Source organism: Leptopilina boulardi, unplaced genomic scaffold (assembly GCF_019393585.1).
Source record: "Leptopilina boulardi isolate dan_hultmark-lab unplaced genomic scaffold, ZJU_Lbou_2.1 LbouV2_330, whole genome shotgun sequence".
Lineage (NCBI taxonomy): Eukaryota > Metazoa > Arthropoda > Insecta > Hymenoptera > Figitidae > Leptopilina > Leptopilina boulardi.
Window position 1 is genome coordinate 2113496 of NW_026137897.1, and position 12369 is coordinate 2125864.

Here is a 12369-nt window from a genome sequence, read left to right on the forward strand (position 1 = left end):
TTTAAATTTATAAATACAATAATTCATAATATTCAACTTTTCTTACAAAAAAAAAAGAACAGAAAAGACAATTTTTATTCCAATTTTTTGTGAGTTATAAATATATATTTTGTATTTTTTTTTTTTTTTTTTTAATAGAAAAACAAATTTTTTTAATTATATTTCAATATTTATATTAAATAGCAAAAAAATATTAATTGTATTGTATTTAAATATAATAATAATAATTCCTAATCAATATTGTGTCTGATAATTACAAAATTTTGTACAAAATAAATAAATAAAAAATAAATTTATAAAAATTAAATGAATAAAAATTAAATTTATAAAAATTAAAAGAATAAAAATTAAATTATTTGTTCGTAATTAATAAATATGAAAAGATTATTAATAAAAATTAAATTAGTGAAAATTAAATTTTACAAGATTTAATTTAATAAAATTCAATAATTTAACAGTGAAAGAAATTTAAAAAATAAATAATTTAAGAATAATGAAATTAATTTAAATAAAAATTGAGTGACAGGTGTTGTGGTATCATATTGAAATTATTCTATGAGTGTGGGAGTAAAAGATAAGCAATGTGAGTGGAAATAAATTACATTTTGAATTAAATTTTAGTTCCTCAACTTTCTGAAGAGAAGATAAGCCACGGAGCGATATGCGCCTCCATAGCTCAGGGGTTAGAGCACTGGTCTTGTAAACCAGGGGTCGAGAGTTCAAATCTCTCTGGGGGCAACTTTTTTTTTTTTTTTTTTTTTTTATTCAGAAATATTGCTCGTTTTTTTTTAAATAAAAATTAAAACAATATTTAAATAATAATAATATTGATTAACGTTTCTCTATATTTATTTATATTATAAAAAAAACAACCAATAAGGAAATAATAAAATTAACAGTTTTAACGTTTCAAAGTTGATTCCGTTTATCTCTTCAGAAATTTTATTTCCATAAAACATATAATTAAAACTTATTTTTTATAATTATGTAACAATTGAAAATTATTATTTATAATTATGGAATAATTAAAAATTATTTTTTTTATAATTAATTAAAAATTAATAACTATAACCTATTTATATACCTACTTTAATTTTGTATTTTAATTTTGTTTCTGTCTAAAAATTATTTTTTATAATCAATTATTAATAATTAAAAATATTTTTTTTTATATTTAATTTATAATTTAACATTAATAATATCCATTTTCTTTTTGTAAACAAATTTGTTATTAAATTTAAATTCAAAATTATTTATATTAATGTAAGGGATTTCCAGATGTAAAAACTATTTACATAGTATAAAAGAGAAATAAATAAAACATTAATAATAATTAATTAATTAAAAATTAATTTTATATTTATAATTAAAAATTATTTAAAAATTATTCTTTTATAATTAATTAAAAATTATTATTTATACTTTAATTTCGTATTTTAATTTTGTTTCTATCAAAAAATTATTTTTTCATAATTAATTTCAAATTATTTTCTTATATTTAATTAATAATTGTTATAAATAATAAAAAAATTATTTTTTATAAGTAAATAATAATAAAAATTATTTTAAAAAATTTTAATAATTAAAAATTTTTTTTTTTTATTAATTAATAATTTAATTTAATTTAAAAAAATTGGAATTGAATTTATATATATGTGCGACATCGTGGATTTTGGTTGGTTTTTGTATAAATTGTATATGCAAAGCGTTAATTAGATTTTCGACTATTACTATACCGGAAATTATACATGTTCGTATAGATACATGTATATAATCTGGTTCAGGTGCATTATTAGATTCACGAATTCTGAAGTTCAAGTCACAAGTTAAATTGTGGCTGGAAGATGTGTTCAATATTGATTTCTCTTATATATATATATATATGTATATGTTAACTAAAGTTCTTGCCTGCTTAAATTTTCGAGTAAATTCAAATTTAACTTGTACACCTTTATATATAGTTTGAAATGAGCTAAAACGGTAAACAGTTTATATAAACTCTCACTTTCAATAAGTATTTACCAAGATTTCATCCATTATCTTAGTCTTCAAAATTATTTTACAACTTTTTAATTTTTAAATAATTTTTTTAAAAATTTTAATGCAAAGTTTTTCTAATTTTTTTTTTTAATCAAAAAAAAATTGTCTTCAAACTTTTAATAAAGGAAAAAAATCGTATTCAAGTTCTTATATAATAATTTTTTATTATTAATTAATTAACTAATTAAAATAAATTAAAATTTTTTGTTATTACATTTATTTTTAAAATTATTTATATTAACGTAAGGGATTTCAAGATGTTAAATATATATATAGTATATAAGAGAAATAAATACTTTTATTGAAAAAAAATAATTTGACTCATATAATCGGTTACTTTCTTTGTTTGAAATTTAAATTTTTCTTCTACTGATACAATTAACATTTGTCATTATTGACAGTTAACAAAAGTTTGTCTTAATTTTCAAAACTTTTAATAAAGAAAAAAAATCGTATTCAATTTCTTATGTAATAATTTATTATTATTAGTTAATTAACTAATTAAAATAAATTGAAATTTTTTGTTATTAAATTTAACATTATTTATATTAACGTAAGAGATTTCAAGATGTTAAATATATTTATATATAGTATATTAGAGAAATAAATACTAAAAAAAAATTAAAATAAATTAAATTTAACGATTTATTGAAAAAAAATCATTTTGGTTCAAATAATCGGTTACTTTTTTTGTTCGAAATTAAAATTTTTTTTCTACTGATACAATTAATATTTGTCATTATTGACAGATCACAAAACTAAACCACAATTAGAGAGAAAAGAAATGGGACGCATGATTATGTTCTAAAAATCATTAGTCATAATTTACATTTTATAGAATTTTATTTGTCCTAATTAGTTTTAAGCCGAATTTTTATTTCTTCGAAATAGCATTTGGCATAATTTACATCAAAGCGATTTTCTATAATATATAGAAAAAAACTGAACAAAATGAACAAAAATGAACCTCGAGAAACTCATTTTGAACTTCAGGCAAAAAGCATCAAAATAAGCTAGATCCGATTCATTTTGATTTCAAGTTAAAATGACAATTATAGTCAATTAAGAAGCACTTTATCATAAAACCATTAATCAAAATCATTGTTTTCAATGAACAAACAGATTACACTTGAAAAAACTTTGTTTCTTAAATCCGATTCATTGAATTTATAGAAAACAAAATAAATTATTTTTAGGTTAGAAACTTCTGAATTGACAGAAATAAATACCAACCATGCAACACGAAACATGAAATTTAACGGCGCCACTGTCTAAAAACCAAAGATAATGGCGCCAAATTTAAACTTGAAACTATAACCAAAAATAAAGTGTTATTCATTATAATAATATATATTTATAATTATATAATGTATTATAAATACATATAATATATTATAATTATATAATTGTAAAATATGATTATCTCTCATATAAGAAAAATTATCATAATGAAATAAGCATATATTTTAATTGAACATCTTTATTCTCCAGAAAATAAATTATTACAATTTGAGTAACAATAATTTTTTTAATAATTGAACTGATAAATACCTAATAATATAATATATTGTCTTGAATTCTATAAATCCGTATGAAGATCATTTATCACTTCAAGGTGATCTTGATCGATTATCGGAATGGTGTGATCTAAATCATATGTCAATCAACATTAATAAAAGTCATGTTATTTCCTTCACCAAAAAAACAACATTGTTGTATCATTACACAGTTGGTAATGACGAATTACACAGGGAGAGAATAGTTCGTGACTTAGGTGTACTTTTTACTAGTGATTTCTCTTTCAATGAACATATCTCGGATGTGGTTTCAAGAGCTTTAAGGTCCCTGGGATTCATAACGAGAAATGCATCGGTTTTTCACAGCTCTGTAACACTGAGGGTTCTATACTTTACACTTGTCAGAACGATAATTGAATATGCCTGTATTATTTGGTCACCAATGTATGTATACCAGATTATCAGACTTGAGCGTGTACAAAATAGATTTCTTAGATTTGCTGCAAGACAACTTGGTATTCCTTTTGATAGATACACGCATGATTATAATAACTTACGTTCAATATTAAATATCCCTTTGGTCTCCTCAAGGTTTCTTTATGCGGATATAAGTTTCTTGTACAGACTATTAAACGGAATTATTCAGTGTCCTTCTCTTCTGTCATTAATAAATTTGTCCGTTCCAGTAAGAACAACAAGGAATTACTTACTTTTTTCTGTAGCATTTCATAGAACAAACTATGGGAACAATGCTTTAATTGATAGACTTAGTAGAGAAGCTAATTCAATTTCTAACGAAATAGACCTATTTGACAATAATTTAACAAGATTCACCTCGGCATTATGTAGATTAATACTAAATAATAATTAAAATGCACCAACCTAGTTATAATTATATTTATATTTTTTATATACAAGTTTGTATCTATATTATAATAAGTACTATTGTACGAAAGGGCATGTCCCATTAACTTAATAAATGAAATGAAATGAAATAATAATAATATAATAATATAATACCTGATAATTACTACTTTATGTATAATTTAATTATTTTACATCCACAGTCCAGTTTTGTAATATATAAATATATAAATAATTCTAATCAAATAATATAAAAGTATTAATATTAAATAAATATTAATATAATTAATGTAATATATATAAATTTTTATTTAAACTTATTTTAATAAATTTATCCCATACCATTTTTTAAATTGTAATTCTTGTATATTTTACAATTATTATATATTATCTATTATTATATTTATATTATACTATGTTAAAATATAATACATATAATAGTTTATAAATGAATATTATAAATATAATATACTAGGGGGGCTCCGCCCCCCTGATTTAATCATTTTTTTTTAATTTTCCATTGATCTTATTTTTCCAAATGAACCACCTATTTCAAAGAATTATTATTACAAATTCATTGAAATCTGAATAAATATTATTAAAATTAAAATTATTAAATTTTAATTAATAAATTAATTAAATTAATAATAAATAAATAATTAAATAAATTATAATCGACATTAAGAAATTATTTTTAAATATAATTTCAATGAAATTGCCTAAAAACCAATAAATTATAAAAAAGTCTTGAAACGAACATAACCTTTAAATTCAAGTCATTTTTGGCGGGAACTCCACCTCCACTTGCGGCTATATTGAAAGTCTTGAAATTTTCATAACCTCAAAATTTATGTCATTTTTGGCGGGAAATACGGAGAGAGATGAGGGAAGGGGGAAGAACTTACTGCTTTACTCAGAGTCTTAAAACAAACATAACCTTAAAATTTAGGTCATTTTTGGCGGAGGAGGGAAAATGAGTGGAGGGAGGGGGGCTTGCGGCTATATTCAGAGCCTTGCAACGAACATAACCTCAAAATGTATGTCATTTCAGGCGGGGGAGGGGAGGGGACTTGCGGCTATATTCAGAGACTTAAAGCGAACATAACCTCAAAATTTAGGCCATTTTGGCTGAGGAGGGGAAATGAGAGGAGGGAGGGGGACTTGCGGCTATATTCAGAGTCTAGAAACGAACATAACCTCAATTAGAAGGGGGGGATTCCCCCCCTCCTAGGTCAAAATGTCTGAAACAGCGGCGGCGGCTGCGGCGAAATATTTTTATAATATAGAAAGATAATAATAATTTACATTATACATTAACTATAATTATTCAAATTTATTGTTAAATTAAAGTAAAATATATTTCTACTATTTCAATTTGAATATTGCGCCAGTGTGGCGCTGCATACATAAGTTGCAGTTGTTGCCAACATAATAATCTTAAAAATCTTGAATTTCACCAGAAACTAACATAACCTGTCATTTGATCCGGGTCCGGTTCATATTGAGTAACTTGAAGTTAGTTGTTGTTCATTATGATACCGAATTCAGAATGAACTGCAACAAAAATGAACTCAGTTTTTTTCTGTGATATTAAAGAATTTTTATATAACGGAAAATTCAACTCACAGAATTTTTATTTCTTCGAATTTTTATTTGTCAGAATTTTTATTTGCTCGAATTTTCAATTTAACATAATAGGCATTTTAAAGAATTTTTATTGGGTAGAATTTTATTGAATAGAATTTTCATTCAGATGAATTTTCATTTTTTCGAATTATTATTTGATATAATTTCCATATAATCGATTTTTCATACTACATGAATTTTTACTTAACCGACAAATCATTTAATAGAATTTCTAATTGATAGAATTTTCATTTGTCCGAAATTTTCAAATGACCGAAGCAACAATCGATTTTGGCGCGATTTTTAAAATCAACCAATCAAAAATTATTCATAAAATTGTGATTGGTTGATTTTAAAAATCGCGCCAAAATCGATTGTTGCTTCGGTCATTTGAAAATTTCGGACAAATGAAAATTCTATCAATTAGAAATTCTATTAAATGATTTGTCGGTTAAGTAAAAATTCTGTAGTATGAAAAATCGATTATATGGAAATTATAACAAATAATAATTCGAACAAATGAAAATTGATCTGAATGAAATTCTATTCAATGAAATTCTACCCAATAAAAATTCTTTAAAATGCCTATTATGTTAAATTGAAAATTCGAGCAAATAAAAATTCTGACAAATAATTAAAATTCGAAGAAATAAAAATTCTGTGAGTTGAATTTTCCGTTATATAAAAATTCTGCAATATAGAAAATCGGATTGATGAAAATTCGATAAAATTCGATAAAATGTAAATTATGACTAATTATTTTTAGAACATAATCATGCGTCCCAAATAAATATATATTATATAATAACAAAAAAAAAAACCTATAATTTTCAATTACTAATAATATTACAAATCAAATAATATCAAAACAGAAATATTTAAAGAAAATTTAAAAAATTTTTTATTTATTATGAAAATTGTCCTATTGTGAAAATATTCGCACCTTCCAAATTTTTAAATTTAAAATATATATGAAGAATAATGCGTCTTGCTCTCCTAAAATTGTATATCGTTTTCTTTTATGTACAACGGTATGCTTTTTACAAATTTAAAAGGGCGTTATAAAATATCATGTATTTTAAAAAAAAAAAGTACCTGTATAACTATATATATACGGAATGTATTCTGTTAGGAGAAGTGGAGGAGCTTGCGCGCAAGGGATGTAAAAGAGTCATGAACAAACGTTGACGGACTCAGAATGTGCCGGTACAAACCAGAGCACGGATGGTTTTACCTTTCGTCCTTATTTTCTCCGAGGCTTTATCAAACACGAGGTTTCGCGCGCGAAATTAAAACACTAAACAATTTTAAATTAAATTAATTAATTATAAACAATTTTTATCACAAAAAAATTCTTAAATTCTTTTCATCTCATTAAAAAAAAAAAAAAAATACAATGATATTTTATCACTAAAAAATAATTATAAATTTGGAAAAAGTTATTTCAAAATAAAGATTAATAAATATTTTTTCAAAAATACAAAAAGAAGTAAAATATGATTAAAGAAAAAAAAATTAATAGTGAGAAAAAATGATTTTTTGATGATTGTTTAGCCAAAAAAAAAAAAAAAAATTCTAAAAATGCTCTCTTTAAAATCAATAAAAAAGAAAACAAAAATATTAAAAAGTGCTATATGAAAATGTATTTGCAATTTTTTTCTTTTTTTCTTTTTGTTTCGAAAAAAATGTTTCTTAAACTAATTAGAAGGTTTTAAAAAGTTTTTTAAAAAAATGAAGTAATTTTAAAATTTGATAAATAATTATCAAAAAAAATAATAATTGGTTCACACACACACAAAGAGAGATTTATTTTCATTGTGAGAGAGAAATTGAAGGAGTAAAGTATAGAAATTCTCAAGTGCAAAGATAAATCTTGTGAAATCTATCATTTGGATTAGAAAATTTTTCCTTTCGTTTACTTTGACTGTGATTTATTTGAAACCAAAACTAATCGAGACATTGGAATTTCTTTTTCACCTCAATAATAGAGTGCAAATTAGTGCAATTTTGATTTTTTATTAAAAATCGAAGAAAAATCAGTAACGTCAAAAAAAATTTTTTTTTTTTCAAATTTATCAAGTTTTCCTTGTCAATTACACGGTAAGTCACAAACTATTAAATTTCGACTAAATTAAACATTTTTTTTACATTTTCTAATAATTATGTTTTTTTTCAAAAAAAATAATTTCAAATTTTAATTTCTTTGGAAGAAAATTCTTTCTATTTAATTTTTTCCCGTTTTATTTTTTATACAACGCTTATTTATTTATTATTAATAAATAATAATAATAATAATAATTGGGTACTTACAAATATCCAATTGAGTTCAGGATGCTCCATTTTCATAAAAGTGGATCTGCAAAATATAAATAGGCAGTAATTAACAATTGAGATTCACAAATTTAATTATTTTCAAATAAATGAATAATAGTTTTTAATAATTTATAGTAATAATAATAATAATAATAATAATAATATTATTATTATTATTATAATATAATAATAATAATAATAATATTATTATTATTATTATAATATAATAATAATAATAAATAATAGGTACTTAAATAAAAAATATTAACCAATTCATAATTTTTTAATTATAATTTTTTTTCTTCTATTTAAATAAATAAATAATTAAAATAAATTTTAAAAAAGTTATTATAAATAGATGATATATATATATTTTTGAATTTTATAAGTTATTAAAATATGTATAAAAAAATATAAAAACCCTTTTAGTTTTAAACGTACACATACATGTATGAATAAAAAAGAAACATTACTTTTATTTATAATAAATAGTAATGATCGCATAAAAAAATTTATAGAAAATATTTTTATGGAAAAAACTATAAAAAAAAAAATTCGCAGCCACAAATGATCGATAAATATAAAGTTTTTATAGTATAAACTGATTATTAACGCACAATCTTTATTTTCTAATATTTTTTTCAAAAAATATTTTTAAAAATATTTTTTTATTTTTTTTTATTCTATTTTTTATTTTTTAAAATATTTTTTAATTTAATATTTTAATTATATTTTATTTATTTTTATATCTAGATATTATATTAATATATTATAATATATTTATATTTTTTAATTTTTGATTTAAATAAATAATAAATTATAAATTATTATTTAAAACAAATAATAATTTCAAATTGTTAATTATTTAAATAGATAGTAAATAAATAATTGTAAATTATTAAAAAAGAAGAACTAAACATTTTTTATTATCGAAAAAAACTTTTTTTTTAAAAAAAAAAACATTCGCGGAAAAGTTTTTATGTCTTTTTCTTATATCATTTCACGTAACCGATCTATCATTCTTTTTCGATACATGTAAAAACAAAGTTCACATACATAAAAGTTTTCTGCAAACGTCGAACAGAAAAAGCGTTAAACATAATATACAAGTTTTTGTTTTTATCTTGTTTCGTGGTAAAAAAAAATACAAATTTGTAAAACGAATAAATAATTATTAAAAAAAAAAATTTAAAGATTCAATTAGTTTTTAATAATTTAATAAATAAATTAATTATTAAAAATTTCTCTAAAGAGTGATTTTAACAAAAAAATCTGATTTTTGAAAAATATCCAATTTTTTAAATTAATTTTTGATAAAGAAGAAAAATTATTGATAAAATTACATTGTCATTTAAAAAAAAAAAATTATAAAATTGAGTAAAAATCGATTGCAATTTTTTTTTTGTGAAAATGAAAGATTGTTTTGTAGATGATAACAAAATTTCCAGTCTGCTTCAAGTCTGAACAAACATATAAGCAACGAGACTTGAGAAATTTTGGTACTATAAATCATTATAATCGTCCACACAAGCCTGGTCATAGAGCGATAAAACGTTCAACGCCAACAGTTAAAAAAAAAACTCAACAAGAGCTTTCATCACCTAAAATCACTATTCATTGTGTCATAAATAATTTTACATCAATAAAAAAAATTTTTGTTTTTTTTTTAATCGCATTTTCTCAAAATGTAATTAATTATTCTTAATTAAAATTATTATTACTAAAATAGAGAATAATATGATAAAAATTTTAAGATTAATATTATACACCCAGAAAAAAAAGATTTCTTTGAAACAAAGAAATTGTTCTTTTAACCTCACTTTTTGAATGTAAGACTAAATTTGTTTGAATTAAAAAAAAAAGTTTTTTTTGCTTTTACAAAAAGAAAATTTTTAATTAAACAGATTTTTTCTTTAAATGATATTTTTAATCTAATAAAAAAATTTCTTTGAATCAAATAAATATTTCTTTTGAATTTATGTACTCTGAGTTACCACGACTGCGTTTGCGCAGACTCTATGTAAATTCGTAAACAGCTGTGATCTTCGTGATCAAAATTCTGTAACGGTTGCCATGGCATCGGTTACTATGGCAACAGTTAGTTACTATGGCATTAGTTACTGTAGCATTAGTTACTGTAGCATTAGTTACTGCGGCATTAGTTACTGCGGCATTAGTTACTGCGGTATTAGTTACTATAATAACAGTTAGTTACTGTGACATTAGTTACTGCGGCATTAGTTCCTGTGGCATTAGTTACTGCGGCATTAGTTACTGCGGCATTAGTTACTGCGGCATTAGTTACTGCGGCATTAGTTACTGTGGCATTAGTTACTCTGGCAACGGTTACTATGGCAACGGTTGCTATGGTAACTGTTACTATGGAAACGGTTGCCATGGAAACGAATCCCTAAAAAAGTAAAGAAATAATTTCTTTAAATCAAAGAAATTTTTTCATTGATCCTATAACAATGTACAAATTTCTTTGATTCAAAGAAACGTTTTTTGAAACAAAGAATCTTTTTTCTGAGTGTAAATATATAAAATTCTAAGTCACCTTATCTTATTAATTAATTAATTAATAATTTTCCTCTTTGAACAGAAAATAATAAAATAAAAAAAAATACATTTCTGTCTAATGATTCAAAATCCAGTATATAAGATTTGTCTGAATTTCTATAGATTAATTTACACATCAAAGGCTTAAATACCTGCACGACTATTGAAAGTCTAATGCAGAATATATTTGCCTTAAAGGCAACTTGAATATTTGTGGTTCATGTAAATGGCCCTGTAGCTTTGAGTAAATCTTCAAATATTAAATAGGGAGAGAAAAGAGAAAACCCTTTATAAATACATTAAAAAATAAAAAAAAAATAATAATAGAGAATGAAATAATAAAAATTCATAAATTTTAAAAATATCATTAATTTTCCCAATTTGTCATTCGTTTTGCTAAAAAAATTCGTCCAGTTTTCAAATTATAATTAGAAAAAACAAACAAAAATTGCAAAATATAATTTACAATTATAAGAGACACAAAAAAAAAAAAAATTAATCCGTTTTGTTTTTACATTTCTGGAAAAAAATGCCGTTGATTATATATACAATATGATTAAGTGCAATTAAAATATGACGAAAGAATTTTTCCACTTTAATTTCCAACACCTGGACAAGTACACCAAATCGAGAGTGATTACGTTACCAGATTGTCATTTCACTCTATTTGTAATTTTTTTTTCTTATATTTCTTATGCATAGAAAATACAGTTTTTTTTTTAAACATCAGCAATCACAATTTTAAAAAATTGAACAAGAAAAACTAAGAAAAAAAAAGAAAGAAAAGAAAAATTATAGTCTTTTGAAAACTTTACCGACAAGAAACTTTTCATGGCTCTCTCTTTCTTCATTGTAATAATAAAGAAGACTGGTTTTGAAAGTTTGTAAATTAACGCGAGCGTTTAAAGAAAATTAAACATGATGCAAATTTATTTCATTTCTGTATTGTTTTATGTTCATTAATAACACAAAAAAAATTAATAGTTATTAAAATAATAATAATAATAATAATAATAAAAATAATATAATAAAAAAAATAATAATAATCTCTCTATATTATAAAAAGATTTCGCCGCTGTCTCCATACGGGTCATTCCACGTCAAGAGTAACCAACCTAAGACTTGTTTTTGACATAGTAAGTACATGGAATGACCCATATACAGTATTTTGGCTATATTTTGGTTCTGATTTTAACCTCAAATCCAGCGGCGAATTGACGTGAAATGACCTATACACTAGTTACTGCGGCATTAGTTACTGCGGCATTAGTTACTGCGGCATTAGTTACTGCGGCATTAGTTACTGCGGCATTAGTTACTGCGGCATTAGTTACTGCGGCATTAGTTACTGCGGCATTAGTTACTGCGGCATTAGTTACTGCGGCATTAGTTACTGCGGCATTAGTTACTGCGGCACTAGTTACTGCGGCACTAGTTACTGCGGCACTAG

The 12369-nt window shown here is 22.7% G+C and overlaps 1 protein-coding gene and 1 non-coding gene across 2 annotated transcripts in view; both read left to right on the forward strand.

Annotated features, from left to right (window-relative positions):
- The first annotated feature begins 665 nt into the window (after positions 1–665).
- On the forward strand, positions 666–738 carry Trnat-ugu (transfer RNA threonine (anticodon UGU)). Its single transcript has one exon. It is a non-coding gene; the product is annotated as a tRNA-Thr (tRNA).
- Positions 739–7453: 6715 nt separating this feature from the next.
- The window catches only part of LOC127285081 (cysteine-rich venom protein DIS1-like), a 44688-nt gene continuing 39772 nt past the window's right edge, over positions 7454–12369 (forward strand). Inside the window, exon 1 of the mRNA XM_051310894.1 lies at positions 7454–8147. The gene's annotated coding sequence lies outside the window, so the exon portion shown is untranslated. The remainder of the gene's footprint in view (positions 8148–12369) is intronic.